This window comes from Megascapheus bottae, chromosome 9 (assembly GCF_031878675.1).
Source record: "Megascapheus bottae isolate mThoBot1 chromosome 9, mThoBot2.hap1, whole genome shotgun sequence".
Classification (NCBI taxonomy): Eukaryota; Metazoa; Chordata; class Mammalia; order Rodentia; family Geomyidae; genus Megascapheus; species Megascapheus bottae.
The window spans coordinates 15,124,540-15,139,479 of record NC_143517.1 but is presented as its reverse complement, the minus strand read 5'-3'; positions in this window follow the sequence as shown (position 1 = coordinate 15,139,479).

Below are 14,940 nucleotides of genomic sequence, written 5' to 3'. Positions count from 1 at the left end.
AGAAAGATCCAATGATCATGAACCTCCTCAGGTTTTATCTGGAAATGTATTTCATTCATATTTCCTACAGATTAGGGATAGTTTTGCCTAACATATATATATATATATATTCTTTGAATATAGTCTTTGAATTCTTTGAATTCTTTATATTGTCTCAAAACCTTTTCCCCTATAAGATTTCTATGGAAAATTCAGCATATTCCTGAGGATTTCTTTTTTTGTGTGTGTGAGTCATGGGACTTGAACTAGGCCTGGGTGCTGTCTGTTTTTGAAAGCCTTGTGTATTTTGTTGAAAAAATGGAAGGAGAATGGCAGAAACTCATGGGAAGGGGTAACAATGTTGAAGAAGTAATACACTCACTACCTTACAAATGTAACTGTAACCCTCCATACATCCTCACCCTGACAATAAAATAAAATTTAAAGAAAAAGACCACAAAAATTATTTCAAATACATAGCTTCATTTAAATATTTTAATGTTCATAACAGTGTCACTCTTGCTTCACAGGCCCTTATATATTCTGTTTAATTATTTAAACAGAACTCTTTTTCTTTTGGGGAGGTGGTGGGAGTCAGTCATGGAGCTTGACACTGTCCCAGTGCTCTTCAGCTCACGGCTAACGTCCTACAACTTGAGCCACAGCCCCACTTCCATTTTTAATTGGATTTCATGATTAATTGGAGATAAGAGTCTCTCAGACTGTAGTGCCAGAGCAAGCTTTGAACTCCATCCTCAGATCTCAGCCTCCTGAGTAGTTAGGATGACAGGTATGAGCCACCAATGCCTGGCATAATCTCTTTTGCTATCATATATGTAATATCTGACACAGATTTCACATACCACTTATTACTCAAACATTGCTTCAACTCCAAACTGAGGTCTGAGTCAGACAAGACAGAAACCAATCCATGCAAAATGTCTCCTCTTTCTCCCATTCCAAAGGAAAAGCTGAGAATGGGAAACTTATCTCATAAATATGTAGTACTATAATGGGGACAAGGGGTGGGAAGGATGAAGAAAAATTCTTCAAAACATTTTACCACATTTGGTGACTCATGCTTGGTTCCTACGGATATTGGATGGAGTCCATAAAGTGATTCTTCTTATAATCTCTTTGCTTGATGAATGAAGGGACCTGTGCTTCCCAATTTAAGATCTTGTAGGGATTTTTATAAGGATTAAAAGATAGTTTTTAAAACTACATTGTATTTCAATAGTTTTTGACTTATGCAAACAGTATAATATACTTTACCATTCTTTCTTCTAGACTGTACCTTATACAACCATAATGTAATATATTAGGCTAGAAGTTGAAGACTTCTAGTGAGTGGGGACATACATTATGTACCACTTTGGCTTGTACTGCTATAATGCATCCAACTCCTTGGTAGGTAGTCTACATAGACTGTAGATCTCTTTGATCTCCACTGAGAAAGGCTACATTCAGAAATACTACATTACATTTCAGATAGAATGAAAACAAATATTGCCTATAAATCAAATGCCCTAGGTCTCGATCTAGCCTAAAACAGCAAGTTAAAATTTAAAAATTGAGTTGAAAGCACCAACAATGGAATAAATTAAAAACAGGGAAGCATATTTGATCTTGAAGAAGACAGGTCTTTTTGAAATGCTCCAGAAAACATGTTAAAGAAAAACAACAAAGAAAAATGAATGAAAAAAAACACTGATGATCTATAGAACCTCATTAGATTAACAATGATTTGTATCATTATAATGCTCAAAGCCATGGGACAAAGATTATGGGCATAGACAACACATCTAAAGAAATTGAAAGTAAAAACAAAAAACCTTTCACAATATCAAATAATATATAGACAGCTATGTAGATACCTGGAGCCTGTAGAAGTAGATGACCGTTTTCCTTCACCAAGGCATATTATAATAGAGCATTCCAGAGTCTAGAACAAAGATGAAATTTTAAAATCTGCAAAACAAATATGCTGTCATTTTTAAGAGAATTGTCCCCCCTTAGACTAACAAAATAAAAAATAGAATATAATCAAACTTTATAAATATACTAGGCCATACAGATATATAAGATTAAAAGGAATAAAAAATATTTTAATCACTTATGTGAAAATAAAAACACTTGAAAAGTACACATCTGCATTTAAAAATAATAACCTTAAAATGTTAATGAATTAATTCTCCAATAAAAGTATACAGACATAGCCAGACATGGTGGGACATGGTGACAATACTAGCACTGGGGAGGCAGAGACAAGAGGTCTATGAATTTGGGGCTAGACTCAACTACACAATGAGACTCTGTCCCAATAAACAATAAGGAAAATCAAACATAAAAAGTTACTTATAGGGCTGGGAGTGTGGCCTAGTGGTAATGTGCTTGCCTAGCATGCATGAAGACCTGGGTTTGGTTCCTCGGTACCACATACAAAGAAAAAAGCCAGAAGTGGTGCTGTGGCTCAGGTGGTAGAGCTCTAGCCTTGAGAAAGTCCAAGGACAGTGCTCAGACCCTGAGCTCAAGCCCAGGACTGGCCAAAAAAAAAAAAAAAGTTACAGGTTCTCTTATTTAAACCAACAAGATGCTGCCCACAAGAAACTCACTTCACACTGTTAGTTTATTTAAAAACTAAAATCAACAGGCCATTATTTAGATTAAGCAAGGCAAAAGAAAAGAACTCAAATACAATACAACAAACAGAAACAAAATGAACCATCAGGGTTTATTATATAAAGACATATTCTGAAAAATGTGAAAATTTTCTCAAAAAACCACGAATTGCTAGACACAAATAACCTGATAGAACTAAATCAGACAATATGGAATATCTGCAAGGAGCAATAGCAAGAAAATTGATCAAAAATGAAAAGCCTACTACTAAGCAACTCCCTACTACATTTTTGACAACTCTTTAAAAAACTAGTGCAAACTCATCTCAGTTTATTTAAAAAAAAACTAAATGAAAGGAATTCTTCCAAATCTAAGAAGCTAGCTCTTAACCCATTATAAGAACCAGAAAAAGACAAAAAAAATCGTTTCAGAAAAAATTAAACATATAGATCAATACTCTTTATGACCATTGGTGCATAATCTCAACAAAATGACCAAATCAAGTTCAAGAAAACCATGATCAAGTGGCTTAATTCTAAGAATTCAAAGATGGTCCAATATTCAATAGGATGGGAGTTTTTCCTAGTGGTAGAGTGCTTGCCTAGCATGCACAAAGACCAGGATTCAATTCCTTGGTACCACATACATAGAAAAAAAGCCAGAAGTGGTGCTGTGGCTCAAATGGTACAGTTCTAGCCCTGACAATGCCCAACGACAGAGCTCAGGCTCTGAGCCCAAGCCCAGGACTGGCAAAAAAAAAAGGGATTTAGGAAGGAGCTAGGGTGGGTGAAAGAAAGGTTGGAGTTGTTATGAGCACTCTATTTACATGTATGAAAATATGATACTGAATCCCATTAGCATGCACAGTTAATATTTGTCAGTTTTTCAAGAAGAAATGAGAAGACTATAATCACAGGTAAGTTCCAGGCATTTTAAATAGAGGATGACATACAAAATTATAGATTAAAAAGCAAATTCTATCAGCTGGGTACAGTGGCTCATGCCTGTAATCCTAGCTACTCAGGAGGCTGCAATGTAAGGATCAAGGTTCAAAGCCAGCCCGGGTGCATAAGGACCTGAGACTGTTATCTCCAATTAACCTCTAGGAAGCGGGAAATGGGGTTTGGCTCAAGGATAGGGAGGTAGCCTTGAGCTGAAGAGCTCAGTGACAGCACCCAGGCTGAGTTTAAACTCCATGACCCACAAACAAAACAAAACAACTATATCATAGTTATGTCTAAAGCATATGTGTAAGTTATGTCTGTTATTAAATTAGAAATGGGCAAAGTTAAAAGGTTCATAAACTTTTTTGTTTTAAAGTGTTTCCAATTGTTATTGCTTTGCAGAGAATATAATAAATTTCTCCATGAATATTTATTTCTGATAATAAATTAAATCATTATATACTGAAGTAATAGGCTAGATTTGAGCTTTAAAAAAGGATTCCCTAAGGTCTGGGATTCAAATGCCATATGCTCCAGGGTTTTACAACAAAGCAAGACACAGATTCTGAATGACAGTTGTGATATCACTTGAGGGAGTAGGGTATACACCAGTCTTTCAACTCCAGTGTCAACAGACCTAATGTTTACAGCATTAATCAGCTCTGGTGCCTTGTCAAACAACACATCTTTAGAGAGAGATGGTATGGTTGAGTTTTAAACATTGTATGCAAAATTTTCACATTGCATGAGGGTCATCTAGACAAAAACATGACATTAAGTAATACCCATCTGGCTTAGATGTATTTATCTCACAAGGAGGACTGGATTGAGCATGGAAAGTGAGTTTATTCACTGTAAGATCTCATTTAAGTGTCTTCCCACTTACTGCTATAGTATTAATGACAATTAATTATTCTACCTGATTCTATTGTGACTTTCAGCAAGGGTGCTGAAACAATCAAATGATCAAATAAACTTTTTAACAAATAGCAAGGGAACAAGTGAATATCCACCTGTTAAAATAGTAAAATTGAACTCCCATCTCATATAGAGTAATGAAGTACGAGTGAGTAGTTGAATGCTTGCATCTAAGGAATAGAACAGTAGTGTTCTATAAGAAAACATGGTAATGAGTTTTGGGGACCTTGGATTAGGCAATTCTATCATAGCTATGACACTAAAAGTGTAAGCAATAAAAGATGGAGATAAGTTGGATATCAAAATGTAATAACTTTTTCCTTTCAAAGGATATACTATTAAGAAATTAGAAAAGATACCCCTTTCACCCACACACACACATAATGAAAAGAGAAAAGTTGAGGCTTATATCTAATAATGGCATTGTAGAAATTAGAACCTTCATAGACTGCATATTAGAATGAAAGATGCTTAAAACCCTTTTGGGAAACTGGCTTGCATTTCCTGTAGTGCTTAAAAATAGAGTTATTATAGGCCCTAGGAGAATATACCCCAGAGAAAAGAAAACACATGGCCAATCCAAAGCTGTTAAATGAATAAGTAACTGTAAGTGAAATTGTCAGCCACAAGGAGCCACACATTGTAGAATTCCATTTATATGCAATGTCTGGAATAAGCAAATCTATAGAAATATATTCTGGTTTACTTGTCTGGGGAGAGCAAGAAAGTTGTGAATGATGACAAAGAGGAACAGGAGTTCTTTGGGAATATCTAAAGTAGTTTGATTATGAAAAATGCATTTCTCTAAATCTATGAAAAGCTACTGAATTATAAAAGAAATACAGGGAATGATCTAGTATTGAACGTAATCTGGAGGATTCAGTTGGAGACCGAGAAGCCATATAGAAATCTAAATAATATGGATAAAACTTGATATTCACATTCAATATGGATAAAATTTGATATTAGCCTTAGCATGGATAAAATTAATAAAGGTCTTCTTGTTCTAATAAAGGTCTTCTTGTTATTGGGTTTTGAGTTTTTTTCTTACTACAATTGCTAGTTCACCTTAGAAAGATTTCTGTGGCTTAAAGTTAACTACTTGGCTCATTGCATTGCCATATGGGGAGAAAAACATACAACAAATTTTAAAGTTGTTTTAGGTTTCTCAATGAAAGCTATGTGCTATTCTCCAATTTGGTGCTTCTAAAAATAAACAAAAGATAAGGGTCTTCTAACAAAAAATTCATTGGCAAAATTAGCATGACATATTTAATGAACATACTCTCATTCACTACTCAGGTCATTCATGAGTTTCAATGGATATATGTATCTTTGGAAAAGGATAAGATCCTCTAAGAAGAAAATTTGGAATCAATTAAGCTTGGAGAAAATAGCATTCATAATCTAGCTGGGAATACTGTTTTAGAAAAACAACAGGAGAAATTATAAGACAAACAATTTAATATTTTAAATGGGCACAAGATTTGAATAGGTACTGCAAAAATATACAAATATATCATATGAAAAGATTCTCAACATCATTCATCATTACTGATAAGGCTGAAGTACCATTTACTGCAAGCTAGATAGTCTATAATCAAATAGATGTACAAAAACAAAACTGGAGGATGGAGAGAAACAGCAAGCTTTCTCTTTTTCTGAGGGGAATGTGAAATTGCAGAGCTTCTTGTGACAAACACTTAATTTTTTCCTTAAACTTATCATGTACTTTCAGATTCAGAAATTCTATTCCTACATTTTTCACCAAGAGAATGAAGACTAAGGTCACACAAAGACTTGAATAACAATGTGCATGATAACATTATTTAGAATAGTCCATACCTGGAGATGATCCAATTATCTATCAAACATTAAGGATATAAATACAATGTGATTATCTATAGTAATAGAATTTATAATTTTTTAAAAAGAAAAAATATGACACATGGTTAACTCAGGAAAATTATGTTCAATGAAAACGTCCAGACACTAAGGAGTACTTCTTAAATCATGTCATTATTATGCATTTTTCTAAATCTAATTCCAAGAGACAGAAATCAAGTTAGTAGCTACTTGGAGTGGCAAGTGATACAGGTGGGCATGGGACATCTTCCTGAGTGATGGAAATGTTATAAAGATATATAGTGGTGGTAATTATCTGTACACATAATACGGTTGAATTAAATAATTTGAATACTATTAAAAGAGGCATGCATATTATACCTCAATGAAACTGTTAAGATATTTTAAATATGAATTTAAACTCAGACTTGAATCTTCCAGAGACCTCATATAAATGGTTTAACAATAACAGGAAGACTTTAAATTATTGCTCTTAAGGGGTGAGAGTTAGAAGGGTAGGTGAACTTGGTAAATGCTTGCTCTGCTGTTTGTCTATGGAAATGCCACTGTAAATCTCATTTTGTCCAAATTTGTTTGAACAAAACTATGAAACTTAAAAAAATGAGGTAGTGCAATAGAGCAGAAATAGTAATAATAATAACAACAATGACAAGACACAAATGGATTTGGGCTCTCGTTTTAGAACAGGTAATATTGGCTAAGAGTTTACATTCCTTCCTGAGGAAGAAATAATAGCAGATAGTGTGAGAGAAGGAACCAATACCAGCCTCACTATTCAAAAATAAGACTGAAGTTTTCTTACATGCAAATGGAGGCCAAGGTAAGGGGAAAAAAGGGAAGAGGCAGGAAACTGCAACTGCTCTAGTTACCTAGAACTTTGATGACAATGATATGAATGATTGAGTCATGTGTATTGGAAAATTCTTTTAGTTAATATTGACACAGAATAGGAACTGTAACAAGCCTATGAATTTCAGATATAAACTGGGATCCCAGAAGAAAAATGAAATTGCCACAAAACCTCTGCAACATGAATTGTACATAGAGAAAGAATAATCAACATCTCAATTCAAGAAAAAATCTTAGAAATTACTTATCCAAAAGATTCTTTCAAGTGTTCTTTAAAAGACAGCTACACAATGACTTCAGGAGAAAAATTACACCACTTTATTGGCATAATGTCTTTTTAAAGAACTTTGAGATTATTGACAGAATGTCTTTTTAAAGGACTTTGGTATTGTTAGAGTTTTAAAAGATTTATCTAAGTCCTAGCATCTAACGAAAGTAATTCAGTACTATGAGAGTAAGATTAGTTGGAATAAAACAGAAATGAATGAGAACCAAATGTTTAAGATAAAAAATTACCAATAAACTTAAGTCAGCATTTATTGTAAACTGTTGAAGAGCACATAATTCTAAAATGGGCTTAAGCTTCACAGGGCTAATGCAATTAAAATATAAAAAGAATAAAAGATTTAGTGTGAACTTGGTGAGAACAAGCAAATACAACGTGGGATCTCAAAGATGAGAAAATATGAAGGATGACAGAAATGTTATTCATGCCCAGTGACAAAAATAACATATCTGATTGTGTGTTGTAGCAATGTTTCTAGCTGGTAGAGTAAGGCAAGAAAATATCAGCAAAGGATGCTGACTCAGTATTGTAAGAGGAGCACTGAAATGGTGGGGAAATTATAAACAAAGGCAGCAGTAGTACTTATTAGACACTGAAAAATGAGCTGTACAAGTTGTGGGTGGGGACAGAAGGGAAAAAGTGAAAGAGAGCAAGGGAAGGGATTATATTGTCCAAAAGACAAAAGGGTATTCTTTTTTTCATATATTTTTACTGTAATTAATAGAAGGGTTACATTATATTCACCAGATAAAAGGTGCATTACTTCACAAATATTGATACAGCTTTCTCATGTCATGGTCCCCATTACCCTCCTCCCCTCTCCTCGCTCATCTTGATTTCCCCCCTTCCCTATCCTATTTCAAATAACCAATTAAGCACATATAAAATATATCAGATAACAAGGTGAAATATTGTAACATTATGAGATAACCAAGGGACAGCAAAAAAGATGAGAGATAACATAGTACATTAAGGACAATAATCACTCATTTTATGGCGTTTGTTTCTATTCTTTACCCTAACTCAGTACATCACCTTTATAATAACAATAAAAATATTTACAGAAATTTAGCTGATTCATTTTCTCAATTAGATACTTGACGGAAGCCCACAGCCAGTGGTAACTCAGCACACAGGCTGCAAGAGTGAAAGGTCTAGCACGGGGAGTGGGACTCCCAGTCAGCAGCAGCACATTCACCAATGGGCTCAGGGAGAGATCCTCAGTTCCAAACTTACATGCATTTCAAGGAGCTAGTTAAAGCTTTCAAGTCTAAAACTGAGTCAAATTACCTATACAAAAATGAAACTTGGCTCAGCGGAACAGCCCTTGCCTGGCAAGCGCAAGGCTCTGGGTTTGGTACCCGGCTCTGGAAAAAAAAAAAGCTATAAAAATGGAACTAGAATAGATATCTGGGTATTTGTAGTCTAGGTCCAATTCTTTCCATTTCTGAGTCTCAGTTTCCGGTCTTGTAGCATAGGTATGTTGTAGATATATCCACATGTGTGTAAATATGCAGGTGATGCTGTACATATATGATATTCATTCCTCATACAGCATATGTGTTGTATGTGTATATGTTATAGCTTACATGGTACATGTATATACATGCCCATATGTAACCATATATTGGATTATGTGAACAACATATACATGTTATGTGTATATTCATGTGATATAATGTGTGTGGCATATGTATAAATATATATGAATATGTGTCCCCCCAAATTTAGCTGATTCAAAAAAATCTCATGACCAATAAAGAAATTTAATCACTCATTAGCATTCAAGACACACACACACTCACACACACACACATCGCTGAGTACAATAGTTTATGGCTGTAATTCTAGCTATCTGAGAGGCAGAGGTATGAAGATATTGATTCAAAGTTAGTTCAGGCAGAAAGTTATCAAGATTGTATCTCAAAGAATAAACAGGACATGGAGTTCATGCCTGTATACCCAGTTAAACAGGAGACAGAGGAAGAAAGATCATGATCCAAAAGCCATCCCTAGACAAAAAACTGACTATATCTGAAAAGTAAGGCAAAAATGGCTGGGGATAAAGATCAAGGACTAAAGTGTTTAATTAGAATTTGTATTTGGAACACACACACACACACACACACACACACACACACACACACTCACATCCAGGCTGTTCATATGAATGGTCTAATTGTTAAAGAATGCATAATTCTGTCTCATTTAATGAAACCAATACAAAATAGCATATGCCTGTAATCCTAGCTATGCAGGAGCTGAGACGTGGAGAATCAGTTTGAAGTTAGACTTGAGCAGAAAATTCCACAAGATTCCATTTCCAAAATAACTAGAAAACAAGCCAGGTTGGAGATGCGGCTCAAGGAGAACAGTAACACCTGAGAAAACCGAGTTTAAAACCTAGTTCCTGCCTGTAAAGTAGATAAGTTACGGGCCCTATTTACATGAAATTCAGGGACAGTCAAAACTAATCTGTAGTGACAGAATGCAGCATGATGTTTGATGGAGAATGGGTAAGGGTGAAATGCCAAAAATGGGAGATTAGAACTTTCCAGGGTGATATATTTTAAAACTAATTTATGAACATTTTGAGGTATTTTTTTCTCCTTTGTTTTCTTGTTCTACTAAAATGATATCCAAAGCCCTTTATAGAATGTGGTATGAAGAGTTTCATGCATTCTTTGTGCAGCAAAATAACCCATAAATGAATGGTTTAAAAATTCTGCAAAAAATGCAGAAGTTTATCCTCCCTAGAAATTATTCTATGTTGTAGAAAAGTACACAAAGAATCTTAAATATCAGTATGATGAATGAGAGTCTTGTTTCTATACTCTAGACTAGAGCATGCATGAACATGGACTGTTACATATTCCACTTAAGACAGCAAATTCTTCATCCCTTCTAATTCTTCTTGCACAAAACAATCAAGCATGGGTGAACACTTCCTTCCCTTCTAAGTCCTTATGTCCAGATGAGACACTACATAGAACAGTACTGGAGATGTGGCAGAGAAAGATACTGGATCCTGATCGCCAATGTCCTAGCTCACTGACAGAGCCAGTTCTATGCCAGGGGAGGCAAGCAGAGACCAAACTCAGGACAACACCCGTCGATATTGTCCTGGAGTAATTTCTCTACTGCTGCTCTAGTAGATGTCACATGGTCGAACCCTAAAGCTGACTTGATTTTGCCTTTCAGGAGTTTATGTCTGACTAGAGTTGATTAAGCACATAAATTTCCTAAACATACTTCACATATAGCAATATTAAGAACTGTTTGCATTTCTTGAGAAAAATAGGCATCAGATAAATCACATGGCTATTAGGTAGAATAAAATTTTATTTAAAAAATCTTTTTGTGCTAGTTCTGGGGCTTGAATCCAGGGTTTGGGAGCTGTCCCTAAGCTTGTTTTGTTCAAGGCTAGTGCTCTAGCTCTTGGACCACGACTCCATTTTTGGCTTTTTGGGGAGTAGTTTAATGGAGATAAGAGTCTCATGTACTTTCTTGTCTGGGCTACCTTTGAATGGTGATCTTAACCCCATATCTCAGCTCCCTGAGTAGCTAGGATTACAGGCATGATTCACCAGAACCAGCTAGAAGAGAAATTCAAAGCACCTGTTCATCCATCTTCAAAACTTAATTCCAAGTTCCATCAGGATGCACAATACTTACTAGTTCCTTGGGCAAGTCATGCTTAGCATCTCTCTCTTCCTGAGATTCACAGTCCTCCCAGTTTACTTTCCCTCTTTCAATGTCAGCTCAATGTCATATTGAGCTCCAAAGGCTCAATATGAAAATTAATTGCTATTCTCTCTGCTTCTCAATAGCTATTTTGATACCTCATATATTTAATTCCAGGGATAGGAGAATAAATTTTTACCCAGACACACAATAATACTGTGAAGTATTATTATCAAGGTAAATACTATGTAGCACAATCATTTCAAATAGAGTTCCTAGATATAGTCTTGATCTGTTTCAACTGTGGTTCTATTTACTAGCTGAGTCATGCTGCCCTGGGTAAGACAAGAAAATACTAAGGGCTTTATTCTGAAGTTTGTAAGGATTAAATTAAATAATACAAATAAAGTGTCTGGTACATGATAAATGCTCAAGTTAAGTTAGCTATTATTAGTTAATATACGAAGATACTGAAGCAAATAAAGTTACTTCAATCTCACAAGTCTAGTGGACAAATAAAAGACAAAATCAGAGTAGAAAAATATCGCAGTCTGACTCCAAAAGCCCACCTACCTTTCAGAACATCGGTCCTTTTAAGTTTCAGGAAAGGAGCTATTTATGATAAGTGTTTTAAAATAATATTATGTTATATACATTATAAGTAACTTACCAGAAAAGAACCAAGTAAAGGAAATAAAGTGTACTTTAGGCTAAAATTGTTCTCTCTCGATTGGCCTAAAGGGTTGCCATTTCATAGATGTCGTCTAATTCTAGTTTCTATCTCTAACCCTATTATAGAACCTCTTGCTTATACCTGATGCTCAATAAATGTGAATTAGACTAGGAGTTTTTACACTATGTGGAAAACACTTCTTGTAATATAATGATATATTTGAATGCAAATATGCTCAAAAGCTATGTCCTTGAACTGATTTTTGAATGTGTCTGCTAGCTTTCAAGCTTCAGTCATCTTCCTCAGAGCATTAGTTAAGAGAGAGTGAGTTTGTCCTCCAGCATGAACAGCTGGTATCCCCAAAGGGACATTTACAGGGAAAAGGAGAAAGGCCCTCAAAGCTCTACACATCCCACTCAAAATCTTTTGTTTCACTCTCCCGCCTGTAATCCTACAGAAAATAAATGCTACCACTGTCTCTTTAAAAACCCTAGGCCTGCTGAGGAATTTAAGGTGGTTTCATAAACCTGGCTCTCCTTGTTTTTTTTTTCTTCCATGAATGGAGTATACTATAGGTGTAGATCTGCAACTGGAGATGATTGCCTGTGGACTAGATGGAAGTGCGTGTTTTATTTCCTTTTCCACCAGATGAGAGGGTATAAAAGCAGTCACCTGTCAACCTACTCCAGCAATGAAATTCAGCAGCCTATTGTCCCAATCACTGCTCTCAATCACTCTAAACGGCCTCCAGAGACAATCATTATTATAGGACATGTTCCTAAGAGTAGATAAATGGGACTCCACCTGCCAGCCTGCATAGGGAAAGATGGACATTCTTGGCCCAAAATATGAAAAGGCCTGGAGCTTTATTGACATTTACATCAAAAATAGTTAGCAATGAAAGCAGCTGTTGTGGCGTGCTTTCACCACAACGTGTTTGGAATATGCTGTGAGTTGAAATACAGACCTCCTGACAAGCAATTTACCTTCTGTCAGTCTCCATGTGCTTGCCGCGTTACTGGGGCTTGCTGTGATCGGCCACTTAAAGCAGCACATGTGTACAGTTTGGATGAAAGATTAACTGCATTTTGAGGTAGGAAGTAACGAATTGCAGAGTGTCATTCATAATGGACTACGTTGTCATCTGCAGGGTGACACCACAGCAAGAAGGTTCCTCTGTTGTGACGGCCTTATGGAATCAGATGCCATTCATTCTAATGAAGATCTGACTACAATTCTAATAAGCAGAGTGCAAGACAGCTCAGGACTGGAAGCATTAATCTGCCTTGTTTGTTGACATTACAGTAATGACTAAAATGTCATTATGCAAGAAGGTCTTTCAGAAGCTATGCAGTAGGGGCAATTTTAATACAATGTATAACGACCTGGAACAAAAGAGGTGCCAGGAGTTAATTTCTATATTTATTCTTTAGTTGATTCAGTACATTGAGTTTTCCCCTCTTAAAAATTCAGAAGATGAAATACTATGATGTCTCGTGAACAAAGTCCTGCTTGCTTTGTGTAGGATCTACAAGTCTGACCTAGGCAATGAAAATTTCTTTAAGTACCAAGTTATGATGGCACTTAGAATGGAACATTGGTTAGTATAAATGATATTGAATACTTATCTGTTCTTTCTCTACATCTGTGGCCCTAAACCATGCTCTCTGCTATTCTAGCAACAATTGAGTCACATCAATTTATTCATATAAAGAGAAAAAATACAATGCATACAGCTTTTCTTCTCTTGGCTAAAGAATGAGTCATTTGCAATTTGGTAAACTGCTTTGATAAACTGCAGAACCATGCACAGTCAGTGGGGAACCACCAAAGCTCATATAAAATAAGCTCTCATGGCTTATCACATTTCTTTTGAAAAGGGAACATGTCACTCTATGTTTCAGAAGCCTCTCTCTCTCTCTCTCTCTCTCTCTCTCTCTCTCTCTCTCTCTCTCTCTCTCTCTCTCTCTCTCTCTCTCTCTCTCTCTCTCTCTCTCTCTCTCTCTCTGGTTTGAACTCAGAGCCTGGATATCGGATATTATCACTTAGCTTTTCTACTGAAGACTGGAGCTCTTTCACTTGAACCACAACTCCACTTTTGACATTTTCATGTATTGTTGGAGATAAGAGTCTCAAGTACTTTCCTTCCTAAGGAAACATGTATCCTAAGATGTCAACATCCTGCGTAGCTATCATTACAAGCATGAGACATCAGGACTTGGCTCCTCTCTCTTTCAACAAGAGTTCTTTAGAGTAGAAGTAAATAAGGAAGCAATTCAGATCAATTTAACTTGGCATCACTCTGGCAAAAAGTCATTTAGTATATAAGTTCTCAAAACATCCACTGAATTTGTTTTTAATGATTAGGTATGCAAGATCACTTCTGTAGGTGTCAGCCCTTGAACAATCCCGCCACCTCATATTGTGAATTTCATCCCCTTCAATTAGAATAACAAATTGTAGCTTTCTGCTTCTGACTCAGAAGTGTGGTCCAGAGAATTTTCAACCTCCTTATCCTAGCCAACTTGCTACTGGAGGGAGGGGGGTGTTTAAAACTACTAAGAAAGCTACTCTATACTTTATATGTACATACAAATACATATGGGTAAATTTCACTGCTCTCTGAAGAATGCAGAAAGAACTGACTAACCCACCTTGGAAGCGTATTTCCATGAACAGCAACTCCAAGCATGATTCTACAAGTATAAATATACATCATGCCTTTCAAAGGCTATAAATTCTCAGAAATGTTTTTTTTTGTGATTGGCTTTTGGGCATGTGCCTGTCAATGCCCGTTCAGCACAAAATGTTTGTGTGGGGTGAGTTCTAACAAGCCTAGAGTGTATGGCAGCAGAAAGGATACTGCAGGTGACGTCCTGCTTTCAGAGAAACTTCTTTGTCTCTTCCAACCCACACATAGTTTAAGAAAATCAGCTGTCTAGCAGCCTGCAAAAGTAGGGTTCAAAGTAGTTATGCAAATTAGCCTATTCCCAAAGTCCCTCTTCAAAACACAAATGGGTAGTAAATGCCCAAACTTTTCCATTTTCTGCTTTGCTATTCTAACCAGTCCTACTTTAATTTTTACTCCCATTGTTGTTGTAATCAACTTACTGCCTTTA